The 17324-nt window shown below is 32.4% G+C and overlaps 1 protein-coding gene across 1 annotated transcript in view; it reads right to left on the bottom strand.

The window, feature by feature from the left end:
• Nucleotides 1-17324, bottom strand: part of LOC129798175 (mucin-2) — a 68941-nt gene that overhangs the window by 12345 nt on the left and 39272 nt on the right. The window lies entirely within an intron of this gene.

Genomic DNA, 17324 nt, shown 5'->3' with positions numbered 1-17324 from the left:
AAATTCTCTTGTTCTTTGTCAGAGAGACAATAAATTCACACAGCACAAAATAGAAAAACCGTAGATCATTCAAAAAACCTGAATGTCATTTTGTCCCCCCGTCAGCCGGATAACGAAGAGCCGTGTGTACTTCATATTTTTCCCATATTCCATTAACGAATCTGACCAATAATGGCAATATATTTTAATAGCCAGTATTAAGTCACACATTTCCTGAAAAAAATAAGTCATATTCATTAGAAGAATACGGGAAAAAGATTAAGTGTTCAAAGCCTTCCCTTGCCGGGAGTCCCGGCCAAAATCCCGAAGGTCAAAATCCCGATCGCCAAATTCCGAATGCCAAAATACCGAAAGCCGAAATCACGGATGGGTCGGGATTTTGGATTGTCGAGTTTTTTGCTTTTCGGAATTCTACCCATTCAGAATTTCGAACCATTTGGGATTTTGGCTTTCGGTACTTCGACTAATTCGGGATTTTGATTTTCAGAATTTTGGCCGACAGTGTGAGTTGGTTACAGAGTAGGAATTAGATAATTATGAACTTGCCTTAGAATCATAAAGTAAAGTGCCCTGTAGGGGAAAGTACTCTCCCTTCGAACGTTCATGCCTTCGAATAATGTGAATTTTCTTTAAGTTGTCTTAAGAGCCATTTCTATTAAATGTTAGTATGTTAGTTAGCTTATTATCAATTTATTGTTAATTATGTGATAGTCATGTGAAAATCTCTTAAGAAAAGTAAAAGAAATTCGTATTATTCGAAGGCATGAACGCTCGAAGGGAGAGTACTTTTCCATAGTGAGTGAAAATTTTATAAGAATTGACTATAGTTGAGGAACCGACCGACTTGAGGGTACTTTATCTTACTTGAACATTAAAATTTTGATGTGATTCAGATTAATTTTCACTGGTAAGCGTCCAAAGGTGTAATTTATTTCTTTGAATAACTTGATATTTAAAAATTGACCTGCATGTGAAAAAGTCGGTATAAATTGACTTAAATCAAAGCATAAATCGACCGCTCCATTACATATACTATTCTAATTCGACTTAGAATTATTATTCCGAGAGATATGTTGTTCCTGGGACCGAGATTTACAACTGGTGAAAATGTGGTAGTCATCCCACGTCCGGGTTACGAGATATTCAATTTTTTCGAAAAAAAATTTACACGGACAGCATAGAAAATCGCCAACTTTAAATGGCTCTCCTGAAAAGTTGTCATTCTGTGATAGAATAGTATAGAATGGAACCGTCGAAATATATTTTCGTATTAAAAAATTAATTTACATTAATTTTCACATAAATGCTATAAATTAATTGAGACGTATTTTTGCGGACCAAAAGGGGTAGCCACTTTATCAATAAATAGGTCAACTTCTAAATATTAAGTAATTAATTATAAATGATTGATAATGTTGATTATAAGTGATGAATATTTTAATATTAAGAGGTTTTAAAGACAAGAATTACTTATTTGAACGATAAATTAGATTCAATTAATGTGAATCATATTAAAATTTTATTAAGCAAATGTGATAACACCATGTTGAAAGTATTATATAATACTAGAATGAAGTTTTTTTCATTTAAACTTGCTAAATTAAATTTCGAAACGAAAATTTGATTTCAAATTTTATCATATGATAGCTATTAAAATAATTTTTACCCTCATTCTTGGGAAATCTTCAATGGAAATTTAGTTTTTTTGTTGTGTTTAAAATATAATAAAAAGGAAAACAGTTTTTAAAGCATGAAAAATTTAAATATAAGTTATCATATTTACTAAAAGAGGCAATTTTAGGAAAACGTTCTAGTCAATTTTTTGTATGTATTTTATAATTCCTAACGAATAAATATTTTATTCAAATTATTGCACTCAAAACTGCTTTTGATTTTTAAAATAAAATTGAATCTTTTTATATCTATAAATATTTGAAATAATTTAATAAGAACATTTTAACATGATTTTTCTGAGATTTTTAAACTAAACAAAAATAGGGTAGGGAATAGTGGGACATTTTTGACTTTGGGCAGCTTTGAAATTAGGTTTTTTTCTCCTATTTTTTGATGAAGCTTGACCCTGTCATGATATAATGTAGCTCTTCAAACCAATTGGGAAGCTAAATTACATTATGATAAGACTCAATTTTATTTAAAAATAGAAGAAAATAGCATAATTTCAAAGCTGCCTCACTTCCCCTATAAGTCCTGATTATTTATTTATTTATTTATTTCATTTCATTATAAAGTCATTCGGGTAACTATTAAATTTCCTGAAGATTAATAATTTTCGATTATTGTAGATCTTCTCTAATATGTTATTATTAAATTAAATCCTTTGTTTAACACCTAATCAAATATCTATGAATTAATGTTTAATTATAGCAAATTGTTTATGGTGTTTAATGAATTTATACACTTGTGTGACAAATATATTGTATCTTGCTTCCATCAATTTATTTATTGATGGTATGTTTTAAATGGCAGTACATTGCTACAATCCAGCAAAGGTATTCAATTGCAATTCATGCAAATCTCATTCGCATTTGCACTCTCAATGTTGCAATGTAACTCTAAATCTTCTTTAATTGGCATTTTACAGGAAATATTTAATTGAAGATATCGCTTGCATTTTCAACCAATTCGTTTTCTATACTCTTTTCACTCTCGGTCTTTAAGTCCCTTTACACGCACAATCAACTGCAGGTAATATAGTAGATTTTTTTCTCATTTTCCCGCCAGACTTAAGATCATGCTCAGCAGATTAACAATGTTTGTACCTTAGATAAGAGATCATAGATTCAAGAGTCTTGGAGTGTGAAATATTAACAAGGCAAATAAGATGCTTTTAATTGACTCATTGACAAAGGTGTTACATCGTTTTGTTTCTTTTATTAATTGATTTTGCGCTTCTGATATCCTAGAATGAGCTAATTAAACTCTCAGGAATATTTTTGAGTTATAAAAGAGCAGTCAATGCCGAGATTCACATTTTAATGCCTTTTTAATGTAATTCAAATTTAAATAAAATAATAAAATTCATTTCAGAGATATTTTTTTTGGGAAGGGAGGGGGGAGTAAATTAGACTCAAGCTGATCCATTGGGAAAACTTGGACAAGAAATTGGGACACATAAAAAATAGCAAAAATAGTGGTATTTGTCGTAAAATGACTTATAAAACAATTCGACATATTTGCATATCTCAAATTTTATTGCTTTTACGACAAAGAATTTGCCGGCGAGACAACATAGAACATCAGAAAATTTCTTTGGCATGGAACTGTGTAGAATGCTTTACAACAACTTTCAAGAACAATTACAATTTTATATCATTGGTCTTTAATGTGATAATATTGTAATTTTTGTAGCTTTAATGAATTTTAAATTGGATTCAAAATTACGAAGATAATTTGACAATTTTCTCGGGTTAAAAATAAATCAATTTGGATAAAATGTGTTCTTTTTTTATTTAATAAAATTCATTTGCTTATCATTTATTTGTTTTAAGTTTATTGCTATGATACACTAGGTCCCGCGATTATGCATAGCGGGATTATGTATATATAAATGCGTTCATGCAAATATACTTATGCATCATTGCCTATCATTTTTATGGGCATTCTAGCTTATCTATTGGACACTTTTTTTTGTTACCAAGAGTTTAAACGAAATATGCAGAAAAATTTGATTGAACTTACGAAATGCATTAAGTAAGTCCTTAATAAGTACTCATTAATGCCTTAGTTAAGAAATTTTTGGGACGATAGCAGTGGCATCTGACGGCAAAAATTCGAAACTAAAAAAATTCTTATTCAAAAAATCCAAATCATTTAGGAAATATTCACTAGTGCATACATTTTGGAAAATAAGTAGACAATATTTGATATCTTCTGCACGGAAAATATTTCAAGAATAGGGCTAAAAATTTCGATATTTTTTATTTTCTAAATTCCTTGTTCGAATTCCAAGAAACTTACAACATTGAAGAAGGTCTGTGGAGGCTATCTATGGAAAAAATTTGAGCCGCTATCTTTTTTACCTTGGAAGGTATTGAATTTTGAATTTTTCGATTTGTGACTTTTTGCCCCAGTCTCCCCTCTATATATTTCTTAATAATTAAATATTCTACAACTCCTTAAAAGTAACTCATTGAATTAAGGACTTATTAAATACTTAATCAGCACTTAATGTGTTAGCCAGGGAGTTAGTTTTAGAATTTTCGTATTTTAAAACAAATAGCAAATAAAAAATTCGCAAATATACTTGTTGAACCTAAAAGTAGAGTTTGTTGTAGAAATATCTAAAAATAATTTTTTGCAGACTGCTCAATAGAGTTTATACAAAAATGTCAAAAGAAATTTAAATTTAATCAAAATTTAAGGAAAAATGAATAAAACTTTGGCCGATTGATACAAAATCATTTGAGATTTAAAGTAAAATTGGGCTCGTGTAATTCTTGCTGTACTTAAAAATTCTTAGTTTAACTTCCGAAAAGCTTTTTCAGGTTTAACTTTTCCTTTGAAAACAAAATTTATTATATAATTATGATATTGATTTCTTTTAATAAATAACTAATAATTATTTATATTAAAATCAGTTAGTTTAGTGACTTGTTTAAGCCTTAAAGCTGAGAAAGGTTCAATGAATAATAAAATTATTAAAAATTTAATTTATTTATTTAATAAAAATTAAATAAATGGAATGTTAAATAGATAAGATAAGAATTCAAATTTTTTCTATAAAAGACATTAATTAAAAAAGCTATAAAATTCTTTATTAAAAGCTGGAATAATTTATGCAAAATATGCTGAAATACGGGAGAATAAGAACTAACCTTTTTTCGACCTAATTTCCTCACAAATCATTGCAAAGTCCTGTTAGAAAAACTAGTTGCAAGTTGATGGAACTAATGCCTCTGGTCATAAAAGGAATAAATGCCATGAATATGGGTGAAACTAATTATTTTTGATTGACTGGGAGAATTTACCCTGATTCTCAATTCTAAGTCAGTCGGATCAAAATGTTTGTGCAAAAAGTTGCTAGAGCATGGTGAGTCTATCAAAACACAAGACATTGCGAAGGTGTTTCAATCTAGATTATTCATAAATGCCATTTGTCTCGGACCATGCGATAATCCTGATGACAATGTCACTTTTCCCATTTAAACCTGCCACGAAAAAGATGAGAAAAGACATTTGAGTGCTAGAGGCTGCTGGTGAGGTGAAATCAAGACCCTGAAATAGCATCAGTACTGACCATTCGCAATGTCAAGTGCGTTGGGGCCGGTTTGAGTGGAGTGGCCAGTTGGACAAAAATCTTTAAATGCGTGGATGAGGTGAGGGAATCAACAATACATATTCGTTTTTTCGCGTGATGATGACGCTGGATCGCAGCTTCGCCAAAGTGGGCAGTTCAATCGCCAATTTATTTGCTCTTTCTCTCCGGATCTTCTTGGTGAGGAAAACAACCGAGCGCCTCACAACTGGATCACTGAGAGAAATATTCTAATCCTAATGATCTGAGAAGAATTTTTTCAAATTAAATTTAATCACTTTAAAACACCCTGATTTGAACTTGGCATCAGCAGATATTTTTGGGCAAATGACAGAGCAATAAACAAATTTAGTAAATAAAATAATTGAAACAGGAATCATATTTTTTTAATGCATAAAAGCATAGTTAAATATTTTTGGCAAGAGGAAAATTAAGACAATGATTGAATCATTTTGGCAACTTTAGTACTCATATTTATTTAAAATAAATTTATGAACAAATAGCGTTTTTTGCTGGATAAAATGAAACATTTTATAGACCATTATTATTATTATTATTATTACTTTATTTAATCACAAGAATAGGGTCATCCCTTTTACAATTGTGATAATAAAAAAAAAAACAGAAAAAAGAGGAACATAAAAAATAGAGAATGACAAGAATTCAGAATTAAGAGTGTTCAAGAAACAAACAAATTAATTGCTTCTAGGATCCAGCCTGAAGATAGAAATTACGAATAGCAGCCGCAGAAATACGGCAATCACTCGGAAGAGAATTAAACAGAATGACGCCTTTTACAAAAAGCGACCAATAGAGGCAGTCATCTTGAACTTTAGGTACTATAAGTCCTCGAACCCTGGCAGAACTCCCCCTAACCAGAAGACACGACAGGTACCCAGGACATCCAAAAATCAGCAAATGGAACAAAAATAGCACTGCTCTCATTCTCAGATGAGATGGTAAATCGCAGCCAACAAATATGTGACTGAAGGGGGAGATATGGTCTCGACGAATTAAGCCGCAGATATACCTAACACAATCATTAAACGAAACTGAGAGACGACGGATTGTGTCACTATCCGCCGCAAAGAAGAGCTCTGCTCCATAGTTGAAGAAAGGAAGAAGAAGCGCTCGCGCGAGGATCAAGCGAGTATCACAGGGTGTGATGTCCCGAATATTTTATTATGAATATTTTTAAAACTAATTGGATTTATTTTGCTAACCAAAAATATTTTTTCCTTGAAATTTAATTTAGGATATCTCAAGCAGAACGGTTAAATTAATTATTTGTAGTTGATGACCAGTCGATAGGATGGTCCAGTGCGGTGGCAGCCAAAATCCCGAAAGCCAAAATCTCGAATTTTTAAAATACTGAAAGGGATGAAATTATAGAGGAAAATGTTTAGGATAATTTTCCAAAACACAGAAGATTTCCCTTTGAAATCGTGGGAGTAGCTATGACACTTTTAAGAATTCGGGATTTTGGCCCATTCGGGATTTTGGCTTTTGGGATTTTGATCGGGACTTGACCCAGTGATATTGTAACACGCCTTCGTTCCGTGGCATTGTACCTCTATGGTCTAGGTCAGTATCAAAACGCTGTGATGTGCTACCACCCCCGCTGTATTTTCCAGACTTAGCCCCTTTTCCGATAATAATCGTTTATTTCTGTCGATAGCACATGGTTTGACGTGGAAAATCGGATATATGAATAGTTTTAATCCACAAATGTCTCATTCTATTTTCAGAGTGTTCATGTAGGGGGAAATGGGGCACCTTTCAATTGGGGCAGCTTTGAAATTGGGCGTTTTAGCTGAGATTCTTTGCAATCTCAGCTTTTGTGGTCCTAGGTGAAATCCGACCTCGTCAGATCGGGCCTAACATTTGGATTTTTCTCCTATTTTTAAACGAAACTGGACCTTATTACCATATAATTGCTCAACAAACCAATTGTGGAGATAAATTATATTCCGATAAGGCTCAATTCTATTTGAAAATTAGTGAAGAACGCCCAATTTCAAAAGTGCCAAAAAATTGAAAGGTGTCGCACTTCCCTTTATGTTCGAACCAATATTTGAAAATAATAATTTTCGATTTTCGGTATAGCCTTAAGTTTAAGAACTCTGTATCCTTTAGGCGTGAAACAAACTTCAAATTTGAAAAAATTGAATTTATTTTCTTCTAAAAGTATTTATGTTCCTTTGATCAAAAATCGGCAGATTTCTTGTAGAGGACACAGTACAGTAGACCCTCTCTCAATTGGGCATTTGAGGCAAAATGTCATCCGGTTTATTGATAGATTTGGACGTCAAAGCCTTTGCAAATTCCACAAAAAGTGATCAATTATATAGAATCACGAAAAATTAAAAAGAACTACAGCGAATTTGAGCAAATTAGTTTCATAATTAAACGTGAAAATTGTCAACAAAATTTTTCGCCCGATTGACAAAGAGTCGATTGAGCGAGAGTCTACTGTATTTTAATTTGACATATTTTTCTATGAGTTTGGTGCTACTAATGTAAATTAAAACAGAAACTTTCATAATTTTATGAGCAATTAGATCTTTCTGTTTTTTTTCTAATTTGCAGAGTAAACTAACAAATTATACCTTACGTTTTTCTAAAATATTGCTGACTTTTACCCTACCTTTGAATTTATAGGATCCTAAATACTTTTATAAATATAAATTGTAAGAACAAGTACAAGAATTTGCAAGGAATTTGCAAGTTTTTGCATAGAAGCACTGAAGACTATTGGCAAGTTTTTTCTTAAAGAGAATTGACTTATAAGTCTGATATATTTCGAAATCGTATACTAAAAGCTATCTAAAAATACATATTTCATAATGCTCGCCGAAATAATACAAGAACTACGAGCAAATTTGTTTAAGTCGCGGTACAATAGCTGCAAAATTTTTACAAGGAAAAGTGAAAAATATATTCACTTTTTATTAGGCTTGATGGGCCCCTGAAAATACCATTACATTTAGGATCGATTAATTCAGTTGGATATTTTGTATGACCTTTGATTTTTATAAAATCCCAATATCTTTTTTCATAATTAAATTTATCTCAGTTGACTTACTGATTTTAATAAACATGCTTTATGATATTTTTTTTTAAAGAAATTATACAAATTTGTCAAACCTTTTGAAATGTTTTTTTTTATTGAAACGTAAATTCGAAAATTTACGTTTCAAAATTATATTTTAGATTATGGAGTATCCATCTAATAATTTGAAAATCTTTCATATTAATTTCAAGATGAACTGGTAAAGACGGACTATTATTTCGGCTTTGCTATGAATTTCCTTGAACTATATTTCTCTCAGTGATGGGGGCGAACACAAAGTGTGTGAGGAACTTAATCTCTAATACCATGAGAATTCTGTTATTTATGGGGATATTGTGCGGGTCAAACACCTTGCAAATTTTGTCTATATCTCTCTTTCCTGTTTGCCGGCTTCTGGTTTGTGGGCGCGGAAGAAGACGAAGAGATTATAGGAATTTTAATTAAATCACCTCTATATACCTCGTCTTTTCAAACTCACCATATGCGACTGTGGGAATGACTGAACACAATTAAATCTATTTGGAGCAAATGCTAGAAAAAAAACCAACCGGAAAGGTAGAAAAATGCTCAACTGCTAAATGGTTCATTTCGTCGTTGAAAGTCCCCTTCCCTGGCCCATCCACCCCCCTCCCTTTGGGAGTTTGGACAGCAAAGAAAACATCCAGTGTTTGGCTTGAGAATGGGAAAAGCTCTTTTCTGCTATCTGATGGTGAAAAAGAAGAATCAAAACTATAAATATTGCACCCTGTCAGGTGGGGTTTCTCTCCAACATTGTTATTTCTTAATCACTTTCCAATTCTCCTCGTTTCTGTACGTTCGCCGGCCAAGTATCCACCAGAAAAGGTGAAATAGCAGAACAATAGAGTCCATTGGAAATTCTAGTCAATTGACTTGGTCTCTGGGAAGAAGCTTTTGTGCTGATTTCGAAATGATAGGGGAGGCAGCAAAAAAAGATATCAAAATTGTTGTTTTATTCACAGTGTCACACCTAAATTGGCAAAGCATCTGCTCAAACTTTATTGAGAGAGATGTATATTCGTCTATTTTTCTATATTTACCTAATACTTTTCTCCCACGTACGTACATAGGGGAGACTGGGGCACATGTAACCATTTTCGATAGATGCGAATTTGAGGTGATTTGCCAAGGATACCGTGATTTTTTGGAAAATATTTCTTAGCTCATGTTTTACCCTTGGGTATAGGCAATTCGTCGAGGGTAATGCGGATGCTGGAAAACAATTGAGTTTTCCAAAAAAATAAAATTTGAGTCACTGTGCATTTTTCTCTTTTCACAAAATACCTAGGGTAGAAGTAAACACTTTCTGGGGAGGATGTAAACACCCTTTTTTCCACCCTTGAAATTAACTTTGCACCACTTTCGATTATTTTAATTGCTTAAGAGATATATAAAAACGGTATATTTTTCAAAAAATCACTACACTTTTTACAAAGAATAATTAAAATAGCAAAAAAACTAAAACCATGCATATCAAAGACATTTTTCAATGGATTTTCCCCATATTTTGACATCATGTGACTTTTTATTGAACACAGTGCCACCAATTTTTTTCGTAATCTATGAAATATAGATATTTCGCATGAAGGTCAATTTCCTGCTCTTTTACCTACTCATTTTGTGAAATTGAAATTGCCTGTTTACATCTACCCCAAATGCTGTTTTTTGACCAATTATTAATTCTTTTGAAATAATGAGAATCTCAATTTGTCTAGTAAATGCATAAATATAATCCTAAAAGATGTAGGAAAGAACTAGTATTGCTTCATTTCGATTATTTTACACAGTTTTTAATTTCCAGGTGGAAATCCAAATGACCAAAATAATTGAAATATCAACATTTTCGGGAAAAATGATTTTTATTTTTAAAGTATTAGGATTTTATTGACCAATTCATCTGTGGACATACATCCCCATGGTATCTATGAATGCTTATGGGTTTTATCCTCTGGAGTCTTAAAATAAATGAAAAAAATCACAGTGTTTACAAATACCCCAGTTTACTACTGCCCCAGTTCCCCCTATGTTTCTGTACATCCATTAGGATCTAGAAAGGTAGACATCGAGGGAATTTTGTTAGGATTTAGATTTTTCTTAGATCATCATTGCGGTCGTTTCATGTATTGTGTCCCAATGACCAGGTTCCTTTCCTGTTGAAGATTTTTCGATATCAAAACTTCAAAAGGCTCTAAAGAAGGCAATTTTAAATCGATTAGTATGAATTTCAATGCATTTGAAAGGTCTTAGAATCCCGAATAGGTTTGTACGGAGAAACTGAAGAACTTGATTCATTGGAGCACACATTGGAACTTACTTATCAAGCATATGTGTTGCTGACATGAAGTATACGGGTTTATTTAAATTTTGCTAAGACATGGCACTTATAGCTCCAAAAATATTACAATGACCATTGTCATGTATTCCTTAGGGCCCAAATAGACTCAGTGCTTATCTTTGAGAATATTTATCCTCTAAATTTTGGTAGGGGAAAGTGGGGCACCTTTGAAATTGGTATTTTTCTCTTATGTTTAAGTGGAACTGAGCCATATCATAATGTAATTTAGCTTCTCGATCTGTTTGTGCACTCAAATTATATCACGATAAGGCTCAATTTTATTTAAGAATAGCATAGCAAGGTTTAGAATAGCATTGTGAATAGTTTCTAATTGGTGCGACCCGGTAAATAAAATCGATGATAAGGTAAACAAAGCTTTGTAGTCACTAATTCGAGCACTCCGCGAAGTGTAAGTCACTTTTCTTTCAAATTGGTATAAAATTATAAAGTGAACAATGCTTATCTATTTTTAGTCTGAACCTGTAATTTATCTCATTGCCAATATAACAAATACGTCGAAGGAAGGAAATGGTCTGTTTGAATGAGGAGAATATGATAATTGTGTCTCCTCCTTTTCTCATTGCACGACAATTTTCCCGAAGGAGAGAAATCAGACAGGATAATTGTATGCTTGAATGTGGCAAAAGAAAACATCCTGCCACTTTGTCCAGCATAATGTTGGTAATGATACCCCCCATGCTAAATGATTCCCATTAAAGGGCTATAACATGACCTTGACAATCATTTATCGCCAATCGACAAAAAAAACTGATTCCCCGGGAGAAAAAATCAATTATTGGAATAACATACAATTTGTCTCAATTATCCAATAGGTTGTCTGGAATCATAGCAATTTATAGCCTTTTCCACAACTTTTCACTTGATACATCTGGCAGACAATTCTAAATAGATCAATTGAAATTTTTCTCCTTTTTGCTGCCACTGTTTATTCACATTTTTTCTCACTTACTTCTGTTCAACATTGTTGATGCAAGTAATTTATCATGGGCTAATAACTTAGGAAAATGAGGTCATTAATGTAGGTAGCATAATATATTAAGGATTTTTGTATAAGAAACCATACGAGTTAAAATTACTGTATCATTAATCATTATATGATCTTAATTGTAAATTGACTGTCCTACAGAAATCCAGGTTTTACAGATCTTATAATCTAACTTTAAAAGGCTTATAAGAAATATTTTGAATTTAAATACAAGTCCTCGAGCATTTTTCAATGCATTACTTTATTATTGTCTCAAACAATCTTTAAGAATACGTGGTTCTTATTGTTTTACGTAAGAATTTCTATAAGAACGTAGAGGGAAGTTAGGCACCTTTGAATTGGGGCGGTTTTGAACTTTATCATGATAATGTTCAGTTTCATTTAAAAATAGGAGAAAGAGCCTTTGCTTATTTTAAAGCTGCCCCACTTCAACGGTACCTCACTTTCCCCTACGAAGAAAACAATATTCTCCTGCGTGTAATTTACTTTAAGCAAAATTATATAAATTAATAAATTTATTTTTTCTCACATTTGCTACTAATAACTTCATAATTTTGTCTATAACGATCATAAAGATAAATAACCCTGAAGTCTCACCAAGAAAATTGAGATTTTATTAATTTACTATCTATTGTTATTCATTATTTTCCAAGTTTGTATTTATTTTAATAGTAAGGTATTTCGGATGGTGTGGGAATCTTCTAAACTTTAAACAGTTTTATTGGCTTATTGTGTTCTTAATCAAGAATGTGGTTAAATTTAGACAAAATTGAGGAAGAAAATTCATAAGGAAATGAGTGGATAATTAAGAGTTATAGTTAGTCAAATGTGCTAATCTGAACGCTTCGCTAACACTATGCAACAAATTCACAACTTTTTTTGTTAACGGAGATCTCACATGGTACGTTTGATAGAGTCAAGTCCCCTGATTAAGAATCTAGTCTTGGTTTTGCTCCTATACGTAACAATTTTTTTTTTATTAATACTTTTATATTTTTTCAACTTTGCCTTATATTATCCGTTATATCTCAGGTTCTAGTGAACGGAACTTGAAAAGTGTAGGTGCGTTGGAAAGCTCATTAGTCGAGCTTCAATTTTGATAATTACAAAAAACCTTGTAAAGCCACTCCTTCGGGGTGTAAAATTGAAGTTTCTCTACAAATTACCAAAAAAATGGTCCTAAAGTGAGGTTTTAAAAATTTGTATAAAATAAACTAAACAAAATATTAAAAATCCAATGATACCAGGTGATAGGCCACACTTAGAACTACAATTTTGTTCATCTGAGACATCGCGCTCCGATCACTCTAAATGCCTCATTTGTTGGTTTTTGTCATTTTCCAAAAATATCAAGTACATATTTTAAAGCAAATTTCCTAAAGATTTCTGAGAAAACATCTTTTAAAACTTGTGTGAAACATACATAACTGTTGAAATCCTTCTTTAATTCGATCGAGGGACCATTAACATGATTTTCATTTACATTTCCAATCAACCCTCATTAAAAAGCTCTCAATTTTCCTTTAAGTATTCAATTTTTGTTTTTATTTATTTCCATCCATCCATCTAATACTATTTCTAGTAGAGGCTAATTTTAAATGAAAGTATGATCAAAAGTCATTGAAATGCATTTACGAAATATTTGCTGATGCGTTTTCTACCAATCATAAAAAAGCATTCCAAAAGGAGTTTAGGGGTTTCTTCACGTGGCTGAATGTTGATTGGGGATGTTAAAGAAAATCATGTTAATGGTCCCCCGATCGAATTAAAGAAAGATCTTAACAGTTATGTATGTTTCACACAAGTTTTAAAATATGTTTTCTCAGAAATCTTTAGGAAATTTGCTTTAAAATATGTACTTGATATTTTTGGAAAATGACAAAAACCAACAAATGAGGCATTTAAAGTGATCGGAGCGCGATGTCTCAGATGAACAAAATTGTAGTTCTAAGTGTGGCCTATCACCTGGTATCATTGGATTTTTAATATTTTGTTTAGTTTATTTTATACAAATTTTTAAAACCTCACTTTAGGACCATTTTTTTGGTAATTTGTAGAGAAACTTCAATTTTACACCCCGAAGGAGTGGTTTTACAAGGTTTTTTGTAATTATCAAAATTGAAACTCGACTAATAAGCTTTCCAACGCACCCACACTTTTCAAGTTCCGTTCACTAGAACCTGAGATATAATGGATAATGTAAGGCAAAGCTGAAAAAATATAAAAGTATTAATAAAAAAAATTGTTACGTATAGGAGCAAAACCAAGACCAGATTCTTAATCAGGGGACTTGACTCTATCAAACGTACCATGTGAGATCTCCGTTAACAAAACCGTGTTGCATAGTGTAATTGGATCGTTTATGACTAATCCACTTAAAATAATATTTTTATTTTTATTTCCATAATGTAGTCACTACAGTAAAATAATATAACTATTAAATTCAAGTTTGAGAAAAAGCAAAAATAATATTTTGATCCATTAAATAAGTGAGTGCCCGGATTAGCACACTTGACTGTAATCGACTCATTTCAATCTTGTCCCAGCTGGGTTTAATTAAAAGTGAATTAGCGAAAAGGCGACCCAGTTAGTGCATGCTGACCTATCTCAGTATTATCATTATTTTATAAATTTTCTTTAATATTTTTGATAATTTTTTTTATATTACGTTTTTGAATGAAACAGTGAATAATTCTATGGATTTAGAAGAAGTAAAAAAGAATTTCATCAGTCCAAAAACAAGCGTTTAAATAGCACTCTTCGGAAAACGATCTAGTTACCCCATCTTACTATAAAGTTTATTTTTTAACTATTCATTACATAAATTAATTTAATTTTTTATTAATATAGGGGAAAGTTGGGCAACTTTGAATTGGAGCACATTTGAAATAGGGTTTCATTCCTATTTTTAAATGGAACTGAACCTTAAAATGATGTGATTTAGCTCCACAATGCAATTGTGAAGCTCAATTTCATTATGATAAAGCTAAGTTTCATTTAATATTACAAGTAAAAAGCTCTATTCAATGGTACCTCAATTCTAAGATACCCAACTTCTGCTGCTAAACAAACTGCTTTAGAGAAAATAAAGTAATCTAAAATTTATAAATTATTAAATATTGAAACATTAGATTTGTTTAAAGAAATCGTCGAGTTAGAAAATAAATTAAACGGTCGCTGCGTTCAAAAATTTGAGACCTCAGCGCCATCTACATTCGTAAAACTTAAATGTTTTCAAAGCTTATGCGGTTTTCAAATATAAATGTCATTTATAATATTAAAATAATTGTTTTACACGGTTATATGAGAGTCACTTTGCTAATATTGCACGTAGAATATCCTAAGAAAATTTTAGGAAAATAATATAATTATGAAAAAATAACGCTGGTGGTGTGGATGTAATGGTCTATCTCTATGTAATTTCACCTTTAATTCGCAAACTCGTTGTCCTTACAAAATAAGGAATCGCCGGTGAAATCCTATATAGCAAAAATTATCGGCTTTTTTACTATGATTTTCGTTGTAAATATACACAAATATGTAATTTTTGTGTAATGCTACTTTTACATAATTTTTAAACAATTTAAGGTAAAGTGCCCTCAAGTCGACCGGTTCCTCAATTCGACCTGTAGAGGTATTTATTCAATTTATTTATATTTACATTAATATTTGGCGCTAGTCCCTGGCTAAAGGTTGTTTTTTTCATATGGAGTTGTTTGAAGCCAACTCATAAATTTCTTCCCAACTCAGCTAGAATATTTATCCCTCTTTACAAGGCATAGAGTCCTATGTACAACGCACACCTTAATTGTGACATATATCGTGTAACGGTCACGAGTGCAGAAAAAATTCCATACAAATCTGTATGTGAATGTGGGAAATTGGCTTCAACTTTGAAGCCCACTTACCAGGGGGTAGATTTGGCGTATGATCTAACATTAATAGGTCAATTATTCCATAAATAAATACGAATTAGTGACAATTTTATAGAAATTCACCATTAAAACATTCAAATATTGACCACCGGTCGAGTCGAGGAACCGGTCGATTCGAGGGCACTTTACCTTATCTAAAATCTATGCTGTTCTGCATAAAAAGTGCAATAAAATGTATACAACTGATTAATTGTATGATCGGTACGATCCTATCTATTACGTCCGATCGGTAATGACCATCCTTAAGTGCTACAATTAAAGATAAGCTGGCGAATAGCGAGGTGGTAGTCTCCCGCACCTACGGTAATTCCCCAGACAGACTTACGGATTAACGGCTTAGTGGAAACCTGAAGAGCAATTGTGATCGCCGTCACGGGCTTTATCATATGGTTTAACAGTGCTTTTTATCATAGAAAACTTCCCGCCATAGTGGAAATGTCCATCTTCGGTTTTGGCGCTGAGCGACAAAAATCGAAGTTGGCAACCATGAGTCGCTCTGTCATTTTATCAATACGATATACTAGCATATCCTCCCGTCACGGGTGATAAAAGTGTTTTTCAAGTGAAAAGAGATTTTTCTTTAAACAAATGAGAGTAAGTAACTTATTTTATTTAATTGAGGTCCAAAAAAACGTTAATTTAATTAATTAATTCGTTTTCATAATGTTTGTTTTATTTTATAATACATATTTTGTGGCAGTGTTTTTGTTTGCTTTTTCTCTAAAAGATTATTTGTTTTCGCATTTATTTGTAGGGACTGATGATCAAGTCCCAGAAAACTTGTCAAAACAAGAGACAGTGGGGCTCATCTGAGACAAGGCAGTGGCAAGAAAGTGAAAGCAAAGGCGTCTGAACGGTGACAAGATTCGAATCGGTGGAGGTGTAGGCGATGAGGAGTACACCGAGGATGATCTCCCAATTCTTTTAATTCTCGGTAGTGCAGTCGCCGTATAGACAGGAGTCCCGGTCATGGAAGAGGTGATCTTTGTCCATTTGAGGCTTCACTTACAAGTCAGGACGCTGGCCCATCAGTACAAGAAGAAGAGAACGAGAGAGGCGTAGAATTTCACCACATTTTTGAATTCTCAGTTGCCAATCAGGATTCTTAATCAGTACAAGGAGGAGGAGAGGGATAAGAATTGCTGTTTATCACACTGTTGGAGATACCGTTTTTAATGGAGATGATTCTCTCAGCAGGACAGCGAGAGGAAGAAGATGCTGCTGTTTATAACACAGCCGAAGATGCCGTTTTAAATCAGGACGCTTCTCCATCAGCACAAGCATTTTCTCTGCAAGAAAATGACCTTGCTGATGATCGCAACCTTGACTTTCAAAGAAAATCCACACATTGCGTCGCCGCTCAGAACAAGGATCTTTTACGAGAGAAGGTGGAGGACATTTAGTAATCTAAATAAAGGTGTAGGATGACCTAACTAAAGACATCGATGGAATCAGGACTTAAGTTTTTCTAGTGTGGAAAGGGATTTCTAACTTAGTGGTGAATTTAATGAGAATTTTCAAAGATCTATTCGATCTATTAGTCAAAACGAAAGGACCGTTACAGCAGTCGTTAAGCTCGCAAAGAACTTTCATCTTCTCATGCAACAAGTGAATAATAATTCTAATTTAAATAAAAAAGCTAAAAGATAAGCTTTAGACTATGTGAATGAACGAAAATTGAA

This window comes from Phlebotomus papatasi, chromosome 1, assembly GCF_024763615.1.
Source record: "Phlebotomus papatasi isolate M1 chromosome 1, Ppap_2.1, whole genome shotgun sequence".
Taxonomy (NCBI): domain Eukaryota; kingdom Metazoa; phylum Arthropoda; class Insecta; order Diptera; family Psychodidae; genus Phlebotomus; species Phlebotomus papatasi.
This window is presented reverse-complemented; position numbering and strand designations above follow the sequence as displayed.